A 21,353-nucleotide genomic window follows, 5' to 3' on the forward strand; every position below is an offset into this window, starting at 1 on the left:
TGCTACAGCAAAAACCTTTATTTTTAAAGCCATTCTAATGCAGTGGCTGCAAATGTGGAAACATTCTTTGCATTATCTATCTAATTCTGAGGTGGAAGAAAACATTGAGAGGTGAGGGTAGATAAAATAAGTCAGTATCTTCTGTCCTTTTCCAAATTCCTGTTCTTTTCTACTGGCTTCATAACCTCTTTAACCACATGATCAAAGCTTGGGTTTCTGATCGAAGATGGATAAAATACAGAAGAGCTATTAGTTTTTCTACCTGTGGAGGAAATGGGATAAACAGGTTATGTGTGGTTGAGAAGAAGGTTTCTACAACAAAAGAAATCAAAGTGTCCAACCTTTCCAGCATGAGAGCTGAAAATATTTCAAAAATGTCAGGGGCAACAATCAATATTTTAAGCAGATTGTATGCTCTGGTCCTCTTCCTTTGTGCTGGTTTAGGCAGTGTAAAGGAAACAGAAATTACCCACAAATTCTCTGCTGGGGATTCCCCTAGAGAAAGGGAAGTCCCCAATGGCATCAAGACAGTATAATCAACTCTTATACTCTCTCCCTGCAGATCCTGGTGCAATGGGGATGTTGAAGGTGGGCAGAGGTATACTGGGGCTCGGAAAGGGGAGTGGCTGGAGTTCAATACATTCCAATTATCCCCACTGGTTTATTGAGGATTGGGGACCATAACCAGTTTATGTAAGTTAGGGCAGCCACCAGCTGCTCTAACCAGATGCCAGGCCTAGGGCCAAGTAGAGAATGAGGGAACCATAACTGGTTGTTGATTCTTGGTTTCTCCATCTTTTGCCCTCTCCTGGTCTGTCCTGGGTAACTGGGGTGGGAGTGTTACTGTCCTTTGCTACATGTTCCCTTAAGCACAGGTAGAGCCCATCAAACTCCTATCCCATGCCTCCTTGGGTTCCCACAGCCTATCAGGGAAGCAGGAAAGAGAGGAGCAAGAATTTTTCTCTCCTCCTTCCCTGCAATGCAGCAGTTGGCCCACATAGGAACTATTGGAGCAGTTGGAACAGGGAAGGGACAGCAGTCACGTAGAGCTCTCTCAAATTGCATCATAGCTGTTCCTGGGCCTGCAGAGTAAGTGGTGAGAGGTAACTGAGAGGCAACAGGGGTGGGCAAACTTTTTGGCTCAAGGGCCACATCTGGGAATAGAAATTGTATGGTGGGCCATGAATGCTCACAAAATTGGGGTTGGGGTGTGGGAGGGGGTGAGGGCTCCGGGGTGGGGTTGGGGATGAGGAATTTGGGGTATAGGAGGGTGCTCTGGGCTGGGACTCAGGGGTTTGGAGGGCAAGAGGGGGATTGTAGAACTGATCAATTAAATTGTTTTTAATTGTTCACTTTATAATATAACTTCATAAGCAAAGTTTTATGAATGAAACAACAACACTCATTCATAAAACTGGTTACCCTAATAACTGGCTAATTGAGTTTCACTTTCAATCCAATTGCTGCTTAAATCACTGAAACTTGCACTGTTTCAACATTGTAACTTCTGCTCACTGTTTGCCATTCCTTACACTTGTCCATATTGTAACTCAAACTCAGTTTTAACTTGTCCCAAACTCCATTTTAAGATGCACACTCCATTTTGTAAACCCTGCTGGAACATTCATTTTGCAAAACTCTGATGTAATCTTATTAGTGTAGTTTAGATGTGTGACTGAGATATGTATGGATGATGGAATCAAGCTCCAGCCTCAGCCTGTCCTGATGAAATAAAGTGTAAACATCAACCGCTGAAGATGCAGACAACAGCCCTGACAAAGCAAGAAGAGTCAACCCTAAAAAGAAAAGAACAAAAGTACAATTGAAGAAACATCAAAGCCAGCTCCCAGGCTGAAAGTCATGCCTGCAATTGATGGGTGATCAATCACACCGAACCCTGAGGCAGCTTGACACAGCAAGACCTATAGACTCTGGATTCAAACTAAAGCCTACAAAAAGGATGGATGAGATGGAAGACTTTGGTGGGTAACATTCTGCTGCCAACATGGAAGGGCATTGGTGCATGCCCAACAGAGACCCAGCTCTTCCTTGTGCCCAGCTTTCCTGGTCAGTTAGCTGCCACAAGCTACGAACCCAAGCCGCGAACTCAAGTTACATTCAGGACTGGTAACTAAACAGCAACTGCAGAACATTTGGGGTGTGTGTGTGTGTGTGTATACATACATATTAGATATTAGTTATTGGTCATAAATCAAATTGTGTTACAATAAACGTGACCTCTTGTCTTGTCCCCTGAAATGATCCTGTGTAGTTTTATCTGCATAACAGGATCAGGGCTGAGGCAGGGGGTTGGGGCATGGGGAGAGGCTCAGGGGTGCAGGCTCTGGGCCACGCTTACCTCAAGCGGTTCCCAGAAGCAGCAGCATATCCCCCTTCTGGCTACTATGCGGAGGTGCAGCCAGGCGGCTCTGCACACTGCCCGATCTACAGACACCACCCCTGCAGCTCCCATTGGAGTGCCGGAGGGGGCCACTGGAGCGGGGCCATTGGAGAGCGTAGAAGCCAGAGGTGGGCCATGCCGCAGCTTCCGGGAGCCGCGTGGAGAGGCCCCTGACCCTGCTCCCAGGCTGGAGTGCCAGAGGCGGGCCATGCGGCTTGCTTTTGCCAGCTGCGTGGAGTGCCCCCAACCCTGCTCCCCACTTAGAGTGCCAAAGTGCTGGAGCAGGGCAAGCCCCAGAGCCCGCTCCCCAGCGGGAGCTCGAGGGCTGGCTTAAAACAGCTGATGGGCTGGATCCGGCTCACGGGCTGTAGCTTGCCCACCCCTGTGCTAGAACAATTTGTATAGTGGGGTTACCCAGAGCCATTGAAGCAAACTGTAAACTCTGTATATAATGGAATCCATTTCAAGCCAGTCGGTGCGACAGCACTCCCGGTACCCCTAGTTCCAGGACTTGTGGGAGGCAGTGCTTTCTACTACCTCCCCATAGTGATGGGGTTGATTAAAATATTTCAATTTAAAAATTGCAACTTGTGGCTCAGGGAAACACATTTTCTCTTTACAAATAAAAATACATTTTTTTCTTTTTCACACAGTTGCCCTCGAAGGGCACAATTTAGTGGTATCTCTTGAGCACCAGAAATTGACCCCTGGCCATCAGTAGGACCTATGTCATCAAAACTGAACTCAGACCAGATCTACTACTCTAAAGCTTGGCCAGTTATGATGCAATGCTCAAATGCTAGTTTAAGACTGGACATTTGAATATTAACCTATAAGAAAAAGGATGGAGCATACTTCTTGTGGTCTATGGGTACTTGGTTTGAAAAGAGGTCATAATATTTAAACGGGCTGCAAGGAAGTATTGGGTGGGATCTGGAAGAAGAAAAAAGCCTGTTTTTCATATTAAAAAATATGAACTTGATCCATATTCATATCTTTGTGATACTTGGCTGCACCTGTGATTCTGAGAGAGAGAGTTTGGTGAAAGACAACATAGATGAGAGCAGATTTTAAAATTGTGCTCATCCCTATAACTAAGTTTAGGCCCATCTAGCTATACTTATTGCAATGGTTTACACTAGCTGGACCTGGTTCTCTTCTACATTTGCATCTTATATAGCCATTTCTATCTGTGCAAAGTGGCTGTAAAACACTAATACATTTTACATTTACATTGCACAAATGGGAGGTAGTAGAGAATCCGGCGCACTGTTTTTACTTTCTCTTTTAAATTTATTTTGATTTTCCATTTTATGAAGAGCTTTTGGAACACAATCCTGATGGAATGTTTAGTGCCCACTCAGATTTCATGGGGTGTGTGTGCGGGGGGGTCCTCTGACTTCTAGATTTTAGTTACAAGGTCAAAACAGTAAAATAAATGTCAGAATAATGAAAGTAGCAGAGATTCAAATATGCTGTAAAACTGAATACTAATACAGTGTCTAAGACATCCAAGTATCCAGATCAACCCAAATGAGATTAAGATGCCTGATATTACAAATGAAGTGCCACTTACTGTGAAGATTTCTTTTCCTTAAAAGTTCCTGAAGTATTGTATTAGCGGAAATGGCTTTCAATAACCATTTATTTTTGAATAAGAGTGTTATTGTGACTAAATACACTGACAGAGTGTAACTCTGAATCTAACAGTTTCTAACTTCAGTTAATATAGCTGTCATATAGTAATGCACTGTAGAGCCATGTTCTTTAGATATTGAGTAATGTTATCTTTACAAATCCTGTCTGGAAAAGCAGAAGACCGTCACTCCTAGGAATGTCTACTAATTCAGATGGGTGACTATTATATTCTGCAATCAGCCAGCCACAGTTTATTATTCCTTTGAGACAATAGAAGATATCATTTGTTTTTAGAAGAATTTCAAAGGTAGCTTTGCACACCTGTGAGTCTTCAGCTTTGGGTGCACTGCTTTACTTGCCTAGAATTCCTTAGTGCAGTGGAGACCAGCTAGATGGTTTGCTACATTTAATCTCCCATGAGGTGAAAAGACAGAGAAGCTGTGAGTATCCCAGCTGCCTGTACATCTGCAAAGAGTTCAGGAAAACGATGAACCAGAAATTGGCTGGCAATTTAAATATAATGGACTGGTCATTGCTGGCAATTAAAAATACATTGGTTGGAGCCCAGAAGGTGAGATAGACACATGTGGACCAACCACATATTTTCTCCCTCCTCTCTGTATAGTGCAAGGACCCAAAGAATGGTGTACATTCCTAGTAGGTCCTGATCCAAAGCCCATTTAAATCAATGGAACTATTCCCATTGACATTAATGGGCTTTGGATCAGGTCCTAATTGCCACTGTAAAATCTTTTATAGAAGTTATAAATTATTTGCCATTTATGTATTTTAATAAAACAGGCCTGAATACACTCTGGGGAATATGCACCTTAAATTGTATGTTTCATTTGAAACCCATAGTTCTGACATGAGAGTTCAGGTTTTCTTTGTTTCTGCCCCAAAGCACCATTACATTTTATAGCAAAAATAGAGAACTGTGCAAAACTGTGTGGGCTATGCAAGGCTGTTGTTGATTCGTAAGAGTTTACACCCTCAAGTATGCCTTTGGGTTTAAATGTCAAAAGTCAAACCAAACTCAGTCAAAATATAATCCATTTTCATATATTTTACATGGTTGGTTACCAAGCCACGTATCTGGCCGGGTTTGCTCAATCCTGGGTCTAGATTTACTCTAAAAGTTCACAAATGTCACAACAAGCCTGTTGGCAAAGCTGCACTGAGTCTTGAGTTTGTATTGAAACCCTAAACAAGGTTACTTTCATGTGGTTTCAGGTTGCGCGGTGAACATTGTGGAGGAAGAATGGTCTTTTCCGTTAAGCATGGGGGGTGGAGACCTAGGCAGATGGACTGTCTGACCTCAGACGAGTCACTTAATTGCTATCTTCCTCAGTTTCTCTTTTGCAAAGCAGAGATAATAATACCCAGTTCCTATGAAAAGCGGAATTAATTAACTGATGTGTGTAAAGCACTTTGAGAGCCTCAGATCAAGGTGTAAAGTATAATTATTATAATTCTTGAAAATGAAAGTGAACACTACAAGAGCACTGGTTTACTTTCATTTTCCAGAGTGCAGTTACAAAGCTGAATTTTGCTACACTTTTCACTCGAAGAATAGGGGGAAATAAATATCTGAGATCTCAGGTGGCAGTTTGCATTTTCAGTAACAACAGAGCATACACTTTGAGAAATGTTATGGGAACTCAGAAATCCTAAGTGAGTGGGCTAAACACCAAATGGTTATTCATTATTCAAGAGCCTCACCACTCCTGGGGCAGATCGGGAGGGACTGTGCATGAGCAAAGTCTCCCCTTTTATGCTTCCAGTCCCTTTTAGAACTTCGTTGTGCACAAAAGAGTCGCGCAGGCTGCACCAAACTGTAGACGCCTTCTCCCCCACAGTGAGCCCAATGGTGGAGCCATAGCCCTGTATCCTCACCTGGTCCTTTTGCAACATTTTGCACCTCCTAGAGGTGTCTGGACAGGGCAGTCCCTGAGTACCTCTGAACACAGGCCCTGCAATTGCGTCTGGCTGCTAAATAGGCATTGGGAGTGACAGCGAGATTCCTTGCAACCTGTACTCTGCAGCCCTGTGTAAGGGGCAGCCACAATTTGGCCCTAAAAACTTGGAGTCTAGGCAGAATGAGACAGGTTATGATGATGTATGCAGAATCTGTTTTATCGCTTTCACAAAACAGATGATGTGTTATAAATTTGACTTGTCTGTCAGTTTAGGATCTCATTTATTTATTTAGTAATAAATGGCTTTTGGCATCTGGAATGAAGTTCTCTTTTTGCTCACTAACTCGAGAAAACAGATAGATTTGAGCGTTTTCAACTATAAAAAAATAAAACTAAACATGCTAAGAAAAGTGAAGGAGAGTTGTGTGGGGAGAAACAGGATGTGATGAATAACAGGAACATCTGGGGGCCTTGTCTTGTTTGACTTATCTTCCCATTGGCTTCTGGCACATTTTTGCACCCTTTTATCTCTTCTCCCCTTTCCTTCACCTTCACCTTCATACTTCCCTCTTAACTTCATACTCATTCTTTGCCATTCTTTCTCCACAGCAATGATCCCCCTCAGCCCTTCATTGGTTTCCTGCCTGTCTTCCTCCTTCAACCTTTTCCCACTTGCCTCCTTCGCTGCTTCCCTTCCCTTTGCCAGTCACTCTCTTGGCATCTCTCTTTCTCTTGATTATTTTTCCACCTCCTAATCCAACTCCTTGGTTACTTACCCCTCGCAGGTGTGGTAAACTTAAATTGTAAGATCTTTGGGGTAGGGACTTTTTGTTCTGTGCTTGTACAAAGCCTAGCAAAATGGGGTCATGGTCCATGACTGGAGCTTTTACAATAATACAAATAATAAGTAATAAGAATTGCCTTAGACCAGTGCTTCTCAAACTGTGGCTCATGGACAATTTGCTGGTAGTCTGTGGAGATTTGGCTGATTACATAATGCTGATCTCTTCCTTGTTTCCAGCTGCTAAATTGCATTAAAAGACAGCTAAAATACATCAAATACTTTTCTGATAGTATTTTTAACATAACCAGTCGCTAGAGTGGCCACAGATGTTATGAAATCATGAAGGAGCAGGCCCATGTAGTTGTGAACGAGACAAGAAGTTCTCCATGAGTCAATAGCTCTGTTAACATGTGACCCACACCATGAAAATGTTTGAGAACTCCTGCATGAGACCTTAGCAGCATTGCTAATATCCAGCATTAGAAGTACCACCAATGACAACCTTCAGAGGTGAAACAATTTAGATTCTAGTGCTGGAAGTCACCAAAGATATTGATAGCACTAGCAGTGTCGAAAGGTTGGATGTCTAATACCAGTATGGCAGTTCATGTCTAATATGAGTAACACTGTAATGAAATATTGGGGTTCTATGCCTAGGGCTCAGTCTCATAGCCTGACAGAAACCATTCCATATATTAGGACCAAAATGTGGCCACATGGAGCCAAAGGAGAAGTAAGTCCCATTCCCCCAATGCCCCTGAATTACCTTCTTAGGCTCTGCACCCCTCAAATAAGTGAGTGGGGAGTCTTGACTCTGTCTCCAGTGCACCAGCCAGCATGGGTCTGATCAGCAGTGTATGAGCAAAGAAAAAGAGAAAGAACTGTGCCTCTCTGAAGCATGATCCTTTCCTTGTGCTGCTTCTGGGGCAATACATCTACATTCTGCAGGGCAGATTGTAATTCCACACTTTAGCTCTTACACTCCAGTTCAGGGCAGCACTTAAGCACTGAATTGGGATGCTTTTCTGAATCAGGGCCTTAATGAACAGGAAGCCAGTTTGTGACCTGTATTCTTATAAACTGGGGGAAAAAATTCCCTCTGTAACTTAAAAATGTAATTTCTAAGAGTGGATTCAGATGCAGAACAAAAGCTCTCTCTCCAGTCAAACTATAAATACTATACATATTTCCAGAATCTTTATTCCAATTGTGTAACCTAGCCCTAAATATATATTCACCACATGATCTATCATGTCTTCCTTAACACATTTTCATGGAGCATTCCTTCTCTTTCTTAAAAATTTATCATTACGTTGAGAAACAAGATATACAAACAAAGGGCCCAATGCTGATTTTAAGCTGAAACAGCTCAATAGTGCTAATATGATATCGTAATAAGCTTTACCCACACTTGTTTCAGATGGGTAGCATGCTCATCCTTAGGGAATACTTCGAAGAATGATGCACAGCATAGCAACTGAGAGGATGCTGCTTTATCCACTGCAGGCAATTCTCACAGACTGCATGCTTGCACAGCCTTGCCTCAGACCAATGATTCCATCATCTTCCCTGATGGTGGTCACCAGGAAGTATCTAAATCGCTTTATATTCAATGCTCTTCTGTCACAATACGATTTAAGCAGCAAAATAAGATTAAACAGGATCAATCTTAACTGCGGGATGCAAAAGAGTATTTCATGACCTTTTACTATAGGACATTAACATAAAGCTTTTGATACTGTTTTGCATGACCTTCTCATAAACAAACTAGGGAAATGCAACCTAGATGGAGTTACTATAAGGTGGGTGCATAACTTTTTGGAAAATTGTTCCCAGAGAGTAGTTATCAGTGGTTCACAGTAATGCTGGAAGGGAATAATGAGTGGGGTCCCAAAGGGATCAGTTCTGGGTCCGGTTCTGTTCAATATCTTCATCAATGATTTAGATAATGGCATAGAGAGTACACTTACAAAGTTTGTGGATGATACCAAACTGGGAAGGGTTGCAAGTGCTTTGGAAGATAGGATTAAAATTCAAAATGATCTGGACAAACTGGAAAATAGTCTGAAGTAAACAGGACGAAATTCAATAAGGACAAATGCAAAGTACTCCACTTAGGAAGGAACAATCAGGTGCACACATCCAAAATGGGAAATGACTGCCGAGGAAGGAGTACTGTGGAGAGAGATCTGAGGATTGTAGTGGACCACAAGCTAAATATGAGTCAACAGTGTAACGCAGTTGCAAAAAAGGCTAACATGACTCTGGGATGTATTAGCAGGAGTGTTGTTATCAAGACACGAGAAGTAATTCTTCCGCACTGATTAGGCATCATCTGGAGTATTGTGTCCAGTTCTGGGCACCACATTTCAGGAAAGATGTGGACAGATTTGAGAAAGTACAGAGAAGAGCAACAAAAATGATTAAAGGTCTAGAAAACGTGACCTATGAGGGAAGATTGAAAAAACTGGGTTTGTTTAGTCTGGAGAAGAGAAGACTGAGAGGGGACATGATAACAGTTTTGAAGTACAGAAAAGGTTGTTACAAGGAGGAGGGAGAAGAATTGTTCTTTTTAACATCTGATGCTAGGACAAGAAGCAATGGGCTTACATTGCAGCAAGGGAGGTTTAGGTTGGACATTAAGAAAAATTTCGTGTCAGGGTGGTTTAAGCACTAATAAATTGCCTAGGGAGGTTGTGGAATCTCCATCATTGGAGATTTTTAATAGCAGGTTGGACAAACACCTGTCAGGGATGGTGTAGATCAGTGGTTTTGATCAGGGGTCTTGCTGATGGCCGCTGTGACAATTTTTCCTAAAATACTTAATTAACTTCAGGAAAAACAAATAAATATGCACATATACATGTCCAAATCATTGTAATTTATTTATGTAGGGGTTTTTTGCAGGCTCAATCATTGAAAATAATGTACAGTTGTCTGTTCATTACTGGACCTAAACAGAATAGAAACACAAATAAGATGCTTTCCATGTTTTGCTTTTTTTTTTTTTGGTTACCTTTTTTTTTTAGACTTGCTAGCTAGTAAGTCTGCTGTGAAAAGTGACATTTTGTACATTTGTTAATATCACTTTTCAGAGCAGACTTGCTAGCTAGCTGGGAGCCTGTGAAAAGTGATACTAACAATATCACTTTTCATAGCAGACTTACTCAGCCCCAGCAAGCTGGGGGACAAATTAAGCGCTGGATGGGGAGGTGGGTAGGGGGCCAAGGGGCAATAGGGGATAGATGGGAGGCAGTGGGAGTCAGGGGAGATGGGGGAGGTGAGCCCAGAGCAAGAGCCTGGGGCCCTGGTGCACCATTGGGGACTAGAGGAGGCAGCGAGGGCCAGGGGGATGTGCGGAGGGTGAGCCCAGAGCCCTGTGGCTGGGGGATGGAGCATGCTGCCGCACAGCCAGAGCCTGTTGCCCACCATCCCAGGGCTTAAGCCTGAAGCCTGAGCCCCACCGTCCCCAGGAAGGTGGGGAACTCACACTAGCTGCCTGCTCCTACAGTGTTTGTGGCTCCAGAAGGGGACAGAGACCAGCCCCTGCTGGAGGCCCTGGGAGAGGGTTACTCCCCCGCCCCCCCCATCGTCACCCAGGAGGCTGTGGCTGCAGGAAAAGTCCCTAGTGGCTGCATGTGGCCATGGTGGCCGCATTTGAGAAATTCTGGTCTAGATAGTACTTAGTCCTGCCATGAGTGTAGGGGACTGGACTAGATGACCTCTTGAGGTCCCTTCCAGTCCTATGATTCTATAATCTCTCAGGGCCACTTTATGCCACTTTCAGGACATGTCTACACTCCAATCAGTGATGTGATTGCTGCACGTGTGGACATACCTGAGCTACGTGTGCTCTAGCTAGCTTGGGTACCAATAGAAGTGAAGTCACAGCGGCACAGACTTCAGTGTGGGTTAGCTGCCTGAGTAAGTACCGAGGGCAGGTCTGTACAACCCGTGCTAGCATGGCTTCACAGTTATAGGTAGCAGAATTAGCTAGATCAAAGCTAGCTTGGGGGTATGTCTACACATGCTACAATCACACCTCCAGTTGGAGTGTAAACATACCCTTAGTAACAGTGGTGTAAGATGGCCACTAGTACAATAAAGTGCTTCTTAATGATTTACTGTCAGTAAGGGTAGCAGAATCTGACCCTTGATTAAACCAGTGTAAATACAGATGAATTTAACAATCATATTCACACTAGCGTAAATGAGAATGGAATTTGATCCTTGTTGTAGAAAACAGCACAATCTCTTTGGCATCTACTCAGGCAGGGTCCTGCTCTGTAAACAGCATTCAGCTTCAGTGAACTTTTAGCTATTAATATTTAATCTTTCATGTAGGCTAAGCCATAGCTTTGATTTCCTTTTTCAACCTAGGTCTCTGAAGAAGATTCCCCCCTCCCCCACAAATGACAGTAAAAATACCTGCAAACTAGTCTATCGCTTGACTATTTTTGGAATGAAGTGGCCAGAAATAGGGGCTGGGAGAAGGGAGGAGCTGAGAGGGCATGTGGCAGGGATGCAGGAACTTCCAAGTACTTCTGATCCTCATTATGCAAACCAATGAATTTAATAACCATTGCTAAACTCATTTGCTGCCCAGTTTGGCCTGGCCTGAGTGGACAGGATTAAACCATGTTACTGTACAATCTGATTAAAAAAATTATATTTGAGACTAGTCTGTATTTTTATCTAGTGTATTCCACAGCAAAATGATAACAGAAAATAGAATTTGGAACTGCACATGTTAATCAGGCTATGAATTGGAAGCAAATTTTACTACACAGTAAGAAGAGCATTTAAACAACCAGGTTTTCAAAATAAAAATGATAGCAGAAGACTTTTTTTTCCACAGACCCTTCTCCCTCACCTGTCTCAATATTTTTTAAAACAATGCTGATATGGAAAAGCATTTTCTCTAATAATGACCTGTTCTATAAACTGATTCCACTTAAAACTCTACTTTTTCACAACAGTGAGCAGAGGCTAAGACATACATTTCCTGCCAATGTCAGCAGGACTCATGAGATTGAATATCCATGCAATGCTGACAACATTTTGTGAGACAGAGTTTGCTCAATAATTTATAATTAATCCTTTCCTAAGTGAATTTTTCTGATTGTGAATTGTCTGGAAATAAATCACAAAAGTTTCAATTAAATTCTCCAGACCACCCTGTCCATTTTCACTATTCAGGCAGTGCAAAGTGGGCAGATTCTGGCTGGAAATGTGCAAGCACTCAAACGTTTACAGAAAGCAAACAGAAAAGAATCATGGATATGGTCAAATTAAAATTTTAACAAATAGCACAAATACATGCTTCCACTATTTGGTCCATCTGTGTAGATATACATTTTTTACATTAGAACTGAAAAAGAAGCAGCAAAGAGAACAACAAATTTTTTAACTAATCTAATCTGGTACTAATCACTGTGGTATTTGGGCACTACATTGTTTAGATCAAAATTCCTTTCTTTAGACTTAATTTTTACAGATGAAATAAAACAGGAGTTAAAATATTTTGGCGGATCATCCTACTCCCTGTTTGTGTACAATAGAAAATCATTGCACAGTTTCACATACTAGAAATCTCTAGTCAGGTAGGCTGATATCATCACAGCAGTACAGGGAAAACGGCACTATGCCCCTTCAGGCCAGTGCTATTGTTTTCTTTTGTAAGGACTATATTCACTTACACATTTTGGGAGGGAAGAAAGTTAAAGTAATAGTTTTAACACTCATTGGGCCAAATCTGAGGTCCTTGCTTGCTATTAGCTCAACACTTGGGCAAACACTTATCGTCCACAGGGAGGACTTGAGGATTTGGCTCGAAATGTACATTCATGATGGTAGAAGCTTCTCCATTCTTGGCAGAGCACCAATTCTAATTTAGTTTCAATTTCCAGAAAAAAACATGTAAAAGAATTCACACACACCCCCCGCCCCCCATTGGTCAGAGCAGTGAAACGAACTGCAACTGTGCAATCTAAATTGCAGCAAAGGAACCAAAAGAGGAACATTCAGATCTGCCAGTGCTGGTGTTGTCAGCAAATCAGTCTCTTGAGAACAAACTGTCAGCACAGCAACCAGCCTTTGTTGTATTCTTTCTCGGATGATTTAGTTGGAGGTTGGTCCTGCTTTGAGCAGGGGGTTGGACTAGATGACCTCCTGAGATCCCTTCCAACCCTGATACTCTATGATTCTTTTGGCAAGTTCCCTTTAGCACATAGACTTAATGTTAACAAACACTGATGTTGACTCGTTTTCCACTTCACCTTCAGAACTAAACAACCATAATGGCGGGCTGCACACTGCCTTGGCTCGTGTGCTGAGCAATGGAGAGCAGAGGCACAAATCAGTTAATGCAACGAATTTCTAAAAAAGCCATGTGCCGGGAGGAAGTGGTATGATACAATAGCGCCTCACCACAGTGGTCCCATTTGCACAAGACTAATATAACCAGAGAAAAAGGGCAGAAAGATGCGAGACGTCGAGGAAGACAGTTTAATTTGGTGTAATACCTCTGAAAAGCTGCCTAATTTGCCAGAGGGAAACATAGCAAACTACAGTTCTGGTCTTCCAGGCAGCAGTACCTGCAGCCCATGCACTTTGAGGTCTCCATGTCAGCACCAACTGCAGCTGGCAAATGTCTGATTGTAGAACAAGGGCTTCAGAGAGGTTCTCCTTATAAACATTCAAATACCCTGGTCCCTTGCACCTGATAAGGCCCTTATGCAGCAGATCAGGGCTATGCCGTCTCTCTCAAAGTAAGGGCTCTGTACAATGGGTCCTTGAGCCATACCCAGTAGGACAAACTCTGTTTGCAGTTAAACCTGGGTAAATCTAGAGTACTTCCATTGAATTCAGTGAAGTTGCTCTGGATTTGCACTAGCATAAGTGATAGTGGATAACCATGAGGATCGGGGGGTATGAATGCAATGCAATTTCTGACATTTTTTGGCATAATTTTTAGCACATCTCAGTTGCCTTCTCTCTGATTTCCACTACAGGATAATGTAAGTCTCACAGTATCCCCAAATGCTTACTGCAGAGAGTGAGTGGTCACCAAAAAAAGAAATTCTAAAGGGATGACCCTACCTGCTGAGTTTCAAATGGCAGCTGAAATGGACGTAGTGGGTGAGGATGGAACCCACACAAAAGTCATAGGGCTCAGGGTTCCCCCCAACTTGGGAAATTAGGGTAGTAGCATCCTTCAACTGTCCCGCACTAGTGATCCTGGGGGAGAGTTTCCAAATCTACCTATCTGTTAGCTTAAAACACTCTCATCAACTATCCCGGAGGCAGCATGGTACTGTAGAGAGGGTGCAGGACTATGACTTGAGGAACCTGGGTTCCATTCCTAGCTCGGTTATGGACCTGCTGGGTCGCCTTGGGTAAGTCACTTCACTTCTCTGTGCCTTTCTCAGAAAAGTGGGGTTCATCAGTCACCGCAGACAGCTCCCGGAGGAGAAGGAAAACTTTGATTTCAAAACAAGACTATCAGGCCGGGCCAGATGGTTTGTAAAAGTTGTGCCAATCACACCTGCTCTATGGGTCTGCACTGCTGACCCCAGTTAATGGGACAAGGCAACGCAACTACTCCAAACCCATCCATCTCTCCATAATGGGGCTGTAGAGCGTAGGTTAGCATCAGCCCTACTTTGGGGATTCACAGGCTTTTTCCCCTCTGGGTATGGGGTACAGAGAGGATTAGCTGCAGGATAAAGAATTGTGGTCTGAGGAAGACAGAGAAATAATTTACATGAGCACTCACTAATCGTTTGCAGCTCTCTGCTGTTTTTTCCTTTTGGTCTTGTGCTGTATAATTTTGGCTGAGCAGGCCTTGAAGTCTGTATTTGCTCTCAAAAAGACAGCAGCTCATATTGAAGCAACTCTGCCTATGTGTGTAGAATCTTTATGTCTGATAACAGATTGGAAGCTGCTGGCTGCCTCCAAAACACATGTATCAGTTGTAGTAGAACAAACAGGTTGGGTATTTTTTAATCTAAGAATTATGTTTTTGTGAAGCTTGGGGGAAACAGGTTATTTCTACTTAGACCTCTGAGAGGATGAAGTTTCAGCATTATGGAGTTATCTTGATATGGAATTTTGAACACATATATTAGTCAAATTTTGCCTCCTAATACTTCCCATGATTGAATCCTGATTGAAATCCACACTGTGCTTTCGCCTTTACTCCATTGTATAATAATTCCCCCAACTACATTTTCTTAACACAAGGCTCTTCTATAGTACTGTTTGCATATCTGTAATTATGTTATCTTACAATGTATCTCATGCGCACCTCTGTATTTTGTATTTTTCTGTCCAAATGAAAAAAAAATCCATTCCTTTTATTAGCATCACAATTACATTTTCACAGAGTTTTGCAAAACAGGGGAAGCTTGAAAAGTAATTAAGAGATTGTCAAGAACAGCAGGAGTTTTTTGTTAGAAAAGAGAACTAATTCAAACCATAGTTTGAAGATATAGGAGGAGCTAGGGCTTGAATCCAAAAGACTCCTTCAAGAAAAGTAGCTTCTCTGAAAACCATGGGGAAGGAGAAGTTATTCATATATGTTTATTTTCCTTTCAAAAAAGAGCAAACTATTAGGAGCTTATCTAACAATTAAAACATCTGGCTTACAAAGGAAAGCAAACGTCAGCTTGTTTTACTTTCATATAAAGGACATATTTTGTTACATAACTTAATTTTTAAAAAAAAATACTACATTGATTCGTGTTCAGAAGAAACTACTGTTTTCAAAAGGTTAATAACAGGTTACGCACATACATCTTTGGCCTAATCGCATAAATTATAGTTCCCAAATACACATTTGATTTATATATAACCAAATTATGTACAGCCTACTGTACGCATTACAGCTGTAATTCAATCCAAGGATTCTGGTGCCCAATACTGGTGTCATCATGATGTGTTAGCCTCTTCTGAACTGCAGTCGGTTGATCACAATTTTGCACAGATACAAATACAGATTGTAACACATGGTCACAAAGAACCCATTTATAAATCTTTGCCTCTCCTGTTACTGCTTTCCATATCTGCCCTGCCCTTTTCTGCTGCTATCTGCCACCTCTCCAGCTTCTTTGGCCCTACTAGGCAGCTGCAGGTTTTATTAGCACTTTTCAGCAGCCGTGCTTGGCTTTAAACTTTTATTTTCTAACAAAAATACAAGTCTGGAATCATAAAAACTGTTTTAATAGAAAGAATAAATTGGTGCAGCCGCTGGTGTTATATATGAATTCTGCAGTCCTTCAGAATTCAGTTTCATTTCTTTAATATAATAATTACCTTTTAAAATGTACATGTGGCTTAATCTTTTTTTATGGTGTACGATAATGGAGGAGTTTTATATGATTCACTTATAAATGGTGATAAGACTGTACATTGTAGATTATTACTCTATCACCATGTACTAGAAAAGAGCTCCCTTATGCCAATAAAATAATAATGGGATTGATTGCCTTCTGAAACCCGCAGGAGAGCGCTACAAGGTTCGAAATCTCCATGAGACTTGGAGCACAGAGTAGCCCCTGCCCCCAAACTGCTCTGTTGAGGGACCAAGGTTTACTTGCCCTATAGAAGGCCTTAGGTTCAGCCCCTAATAGCAAGAAGCATAGAGCCATCTTCATAGAGGCTCTGCGCTCATTCTAGTTGTCCAGTGATATCTCCCCTTTCTTCCAGCAGCACTTCCCCAGCCAGCAGCTGCCCCAAGACTTTGTTTTAAATTCTCCTCCAGCTGCATTTTGTGTGGGATTCAATTCAGTTTGTGTTCTATGAGGTGGTCTCTGAGTATGCTTACTGGAACAGTCCCCACCATGGATGCCAGTTTCCAATTTTCCCCAGGGATGGTCAACTCCTGCTCAGCCCCAGGACCCGCCCCCATTCCCACTCCACTCCTTCCCCCAAGGCCCCACCCTTATCCCCCTCTTTCTGTCCACACCCCTGAGTGCACCCCGCCGCTGCTCCTCCCCCTCCTTCCCAGCACCTCCTACACACAGTGGATTAGCTGTTCCATGGTGGGCGGGAGGTGCAGGAAGGGAGGGGGAGGAGTTGATTGGTAGGGCCGCTGGCAGGCACGAGGCACTGGGGGAAGGGAGGGAGCTTGGCTAATTTTTTTCTGTGGGTGCTGCAGCCCTGGAGCACCCACTGAGTTGGCGCTTATGGTCCTCACAGCTGAGAAAAGCAGAAGAATGCTTAGTTTGTGAATCCCACTGGGGCTTAGGCATGAGCTAAGGCAATGGCTATCAGGATTTAGGCAGCTATGCACATGCCCACGAGCAGAAATATAAATGCTTAGGGAATTTAGATGTCTACAGGGTTAGGCAGTAGCTCAGCAGGGCTTTTGGGGATCTAAATTTTGGATTTAGGCACCTAAATTCCACTGTGGATCTAGCCCTAAATGTATGTGTTAAGCACTGCCAGCATCAATCTTCTCTCCTATTGTTGTGTGTGTGTGTGAATATGCTGAGAATAGCCCCAAAACGGAGACTCCTGCAGGCAGCATTCTGCAGAGCCAAACATCAGTGTTGCCAATTCTTGCTATATTTATTATTATTAATGACTATATTTATTTGTATTACTGCCTAGGAGCGCTAGTCATGAACCAGGGTGGTAATATTGTTATATACAGAAGCAGAGGAGACATTGTGGCTGATATCTGAGGCCTGGTTGCCAGGGTTGGGGCCTCATGCCAGATCAGAACAGTAGTTACAAGCCTAACGTACATTGTGGTTAGGCTAGCACAGTTAAAAGGGCTTCTCTCAGATGCGTCCTACTTGGGGAAAGTCCCTGGGTACAGTGCCCTGAAGTAGCTCCTGATTAGAAGCATGTGCCACAGAGGTATGCTGGTGAGAGACTGCCCTTTATTTCATTGCTGCAGTCACATGGCATAGTTCACAACAGGTTTACCTTTCTCATATAGTAGTAGTCAGTATCTCCTACACTCCTTATGCTGGATCTCCTAATGTCATGTGATTGCCTCCACTTTTATTGCAAACAAATATGATCTCTGCCAGTTGTTTGCACTATATGCTGTTATTTTGCCTTGGCCTGGATTTATAATTAGATGGACTTCTGTTTTTTCACTACTTGTATAATCCACTGCTCAGTGTGTGTTACACATGCCCTGCTGCCTATTCTTTCCCCCCCTTGGAAGTTCAGCTCCAGCTGTAACATCTTATGCTTTTAGCTCTGGAAGGCCCCAGTTCGCTCCTCTGTGGCTCGGTTACTAGGAAGCTGTCATACTTGCTCACGTGTTCATTTGAGACGTACAGTTTTCACTCACCTTGCAAACATCTACTATCAAGTCCACTTCTCGCAGTAACCTTGACCTACTTATCAGTTATGCCACAAATAACTTGGTCTCCAGTTAGTCTGACTATTCCCAGTATTAAGCTTCATAGACCCATAACACGCTGGTCAAGGCTTGCAGCTGGCCGCTAGTTTCCTTATAAAGAAACTGTGCCTTTCCCACGTGACAGTTTTGCACGGACCAAACCTTTTTTGAAACTTTTGAGTGACTGTGTCTTCATATTCCCCTGCAAGATGTCGTAGACTGCCAACGCATCTCAGCTTGCCGCATGTCACACTGTGGAGGGTTTCACCCTCTCCAGATTGTCCGGGACACCCTTCACTTCCAGGCTTGTAAGCATCACTGCTCCAGGTCTCTGCAATGTTCCCTTGAAAACTCAGGCATTTAGGCAACTTCCCCCTCACTCCATTTTTGCCAAAGGTTAAATTTTCCATGATATTGAAGGCATAATGTAAAGGACAGCTGGCAAAAGACTGATTTTTATTTCCTGGACCCAGTTACATGGCATGGGGCAATATCTGCTGACTGCAATGGCTGCTACTGCATAGCATGGGAGGGGACCAGGCAGGCACGGGCTCTCTGCTGCTACTGGCACAGGTGCAGGACGGTCTTGGTAGAGAAGTGGCTCCTGTATACATTCCAGTGGCTATCAGCTAGGGCTCGATGGGTGGCTACTCCCTGCACTGATGGATTATGAGAAAGGTAGGGTGACCATGTTTCCCAGTGCTGAATATGGGACACCTGGTAAAGTTACTCATTCAAGTGAGTTCAGTGGCAATCAATTAGAACTATGCAGTACAAACGTTCAGATTAACATCAAGTTGACTAAGCCCCTGGTAAAAAGGAATACTGCATAGTTGGATTCTTTTGATTTACTTTCTTATGTTTAAGGCTTTAGGGTTCACACAGGAAGGGGTGACACACATACATCCCTACACACTCCCGTACCTCTCCCATACAAGGGCTCCTTGTTAGCTGCCCCAATCTCACTTGAGCTCAGGGAGGAGGAAAGTGAAGGCCCTCAGCCAGGTCAAGAGCTGAGGGCATGCAAAGGTGGTTTAAAGCCATCTTTGCTCCTTTCCCTTCTGGGACGTAACTCCTGAACGATGCAGCTCAGAATCAGAACTATTCTTTCATAAACCCAGTTCAATTTTTCAGTGTCTATTTTCACCATTTTGCCATTTAAAATTTAGGAATTTCAAACTTTTGTAGCCACATTGTAATTAACTCCACCCAAGTCGAGGAGTCTTGGAAAATAATCCTATGCCCTTCATAGATTAAATAGTTTTTAAGGCCAGAAGAGACCATTAGCTCAGTCTGACTTCCTGTGTGCACAGGCCACAGAATTTAATTCAATTACCCCTGTACCCCAATAACTTATGTTTGCCTAAAGCATGTCTTCTAGAAAGTCAACCAGTCTTGATATGTAGATTTGAGAAATGGAGACCATGTTTTTTGGTTTGCTTCATAGTCAATCATCCTTAATCCTACCCTTGGAGTCTGTGTGGATCATCATCATCATCATCACAGTTTCTGAGAGATTATTAGCATGCCATATTTAAACACTGTGAAGTTTCTGACTTTTCATGTGCAAAATTCATTTGGCTCTAGTAAAACCCTTTCTAGGTTGCTGTGTGTTTTTTATTTTATTCCTCTTGTTCTTCAAGAAGGAGGGTGAGAAGTGGCATGAGGGCTCTTTCCTCCCACCACTTCCCTGGAAGTGGCAGCAGAGACTTGTCCCTTTAGGAGTATCAGAAGACCTCTCTCCTCTCCATAGAAAAGCAAGGATGCCTCCCAGTATTTACCGCAGCAACCAGGATGTATTCTCTCACCTCTGTCCTCTGCTGTGGTAGTAGTAGCTGCAGCAGGGTCCCCAGAGTAGTGGATCTTGGAGTTATCACCATATTGAGATACATCAGGTGGTTCACACCTTTCAGAGCTAATAGTCCAGGCTCTCTGCAGACTCAGGCAGACCTCACTGCTTAGGTCTATAGTGCCTATGAATTAATCTGGCTGCATGGTTAAACTTTCATTCTTATCAGCTATTTATATGATTGCATTTATTTATAAATACTAAATATTCCATAAAAATCAGCTTTTTGGCAAACTGCGTCTGATGGGCTAAGTTTCAGGATACATGATTTTTTACTGGTTTGAATCCAGCCCAAATTAGTAATGCAAGTCACAACTGAACGAATAATTTATTCGAAGTTATTTACACAGTGAAGATTGCCAGTGAACAACTCACAAAAATCAGCTGACTGAAATTCTTGAATATATTTGTAATTAAAAATTATTCACAAATTTCTTTCAGTAATAATTCTTAGTCTGAAAATTATTTATGAAAAGATTATAGCTTTAGCTTGAAGTGACATGAAGGAGTGGAAAATATGTTTGGATCCAAATTAGCTTTGAAATTTGGATGAGTATTCTCCAGATATGGAGAGAACAATATTGGTTAGTCAATGAATTTAGCAATTTTTCATTAACAAATTTTATTTGACTTTCTTTTGTGGGGTATTCAACCAGCTCTGATATTCTTGGAGAATTCCCCTCTTACCCCCTGCCTCACCTCACCTGAAAGCTTTGCAGTCTGGCAGGTGTTTTGTGGCCTATATGTATTGGTGGTCTCATATCAATTCCTAGGGGACAAGTACACCCAGGATGAAAACCACAACCACAGCTAGCACTAGTTAGCCTTCTCAGCAGTGAGGCCAAAGATGAAAAGGACATGGGAGTTTAACTTCCCTGTGATGGGGCTTAACTCCATCACCTGCAAGGCAAATGAAAGAATGTAATTAATCATGCTCTGAATCTGAAGGTTGAGTAATTAATTGTCTCCTGGCCAGAAGGGGTGGAGCTAAGCCATATAAGTAGACTGAGGGAGGTCAGTTGGGAGGAGAGAGGTCTTTCCAATAGAGAAGAATCCTATATGAGGGTCTACAAGGGTGAGGGAATTGTAATTGAGCCCAGGTATGGTAAAGGATCTTTTGTTTAAAGGAGTAAAGCCCAGAAGGTGTGAAGGATATTTTATTTAGAGCTTAATCCCACAAGTGGTGTGAACTATCTCACCAGTTGGCTGGAAGGCTGAGCCACAGTAGACCCAATGAGAGAGTCTGTGGAAGAGGCTCTCTGGCAGTGGTCACTGTAGCTGAAAAAGTGGCCACTAGAGCGGTGTGAGAGACCAAGTACCCTGCAATGCTGTATCCAGGAATGAGGGGTACCCTCGAGGTGAGGACGTGTGTTTACTTGTTCTCTCAGCACTAGCTTGGT

The sequence above is a fragment of the Eretmochelys imbricata genome, chromosome 2, assembly GCF_965152235.1.
Source record: "Eretmochelys imbricata isolate rEreImb1 chromosome 2, rEreImb1.hap1, whole genome shotgun sequence".
In the NCBI taxonomy this organism is placed as follows: domain Eukaryota; kingdom Metazoa; phylum Chordata; order Testudines; family Cheloniidae; genus Eretmochelys; species Eretmochelys imbricata.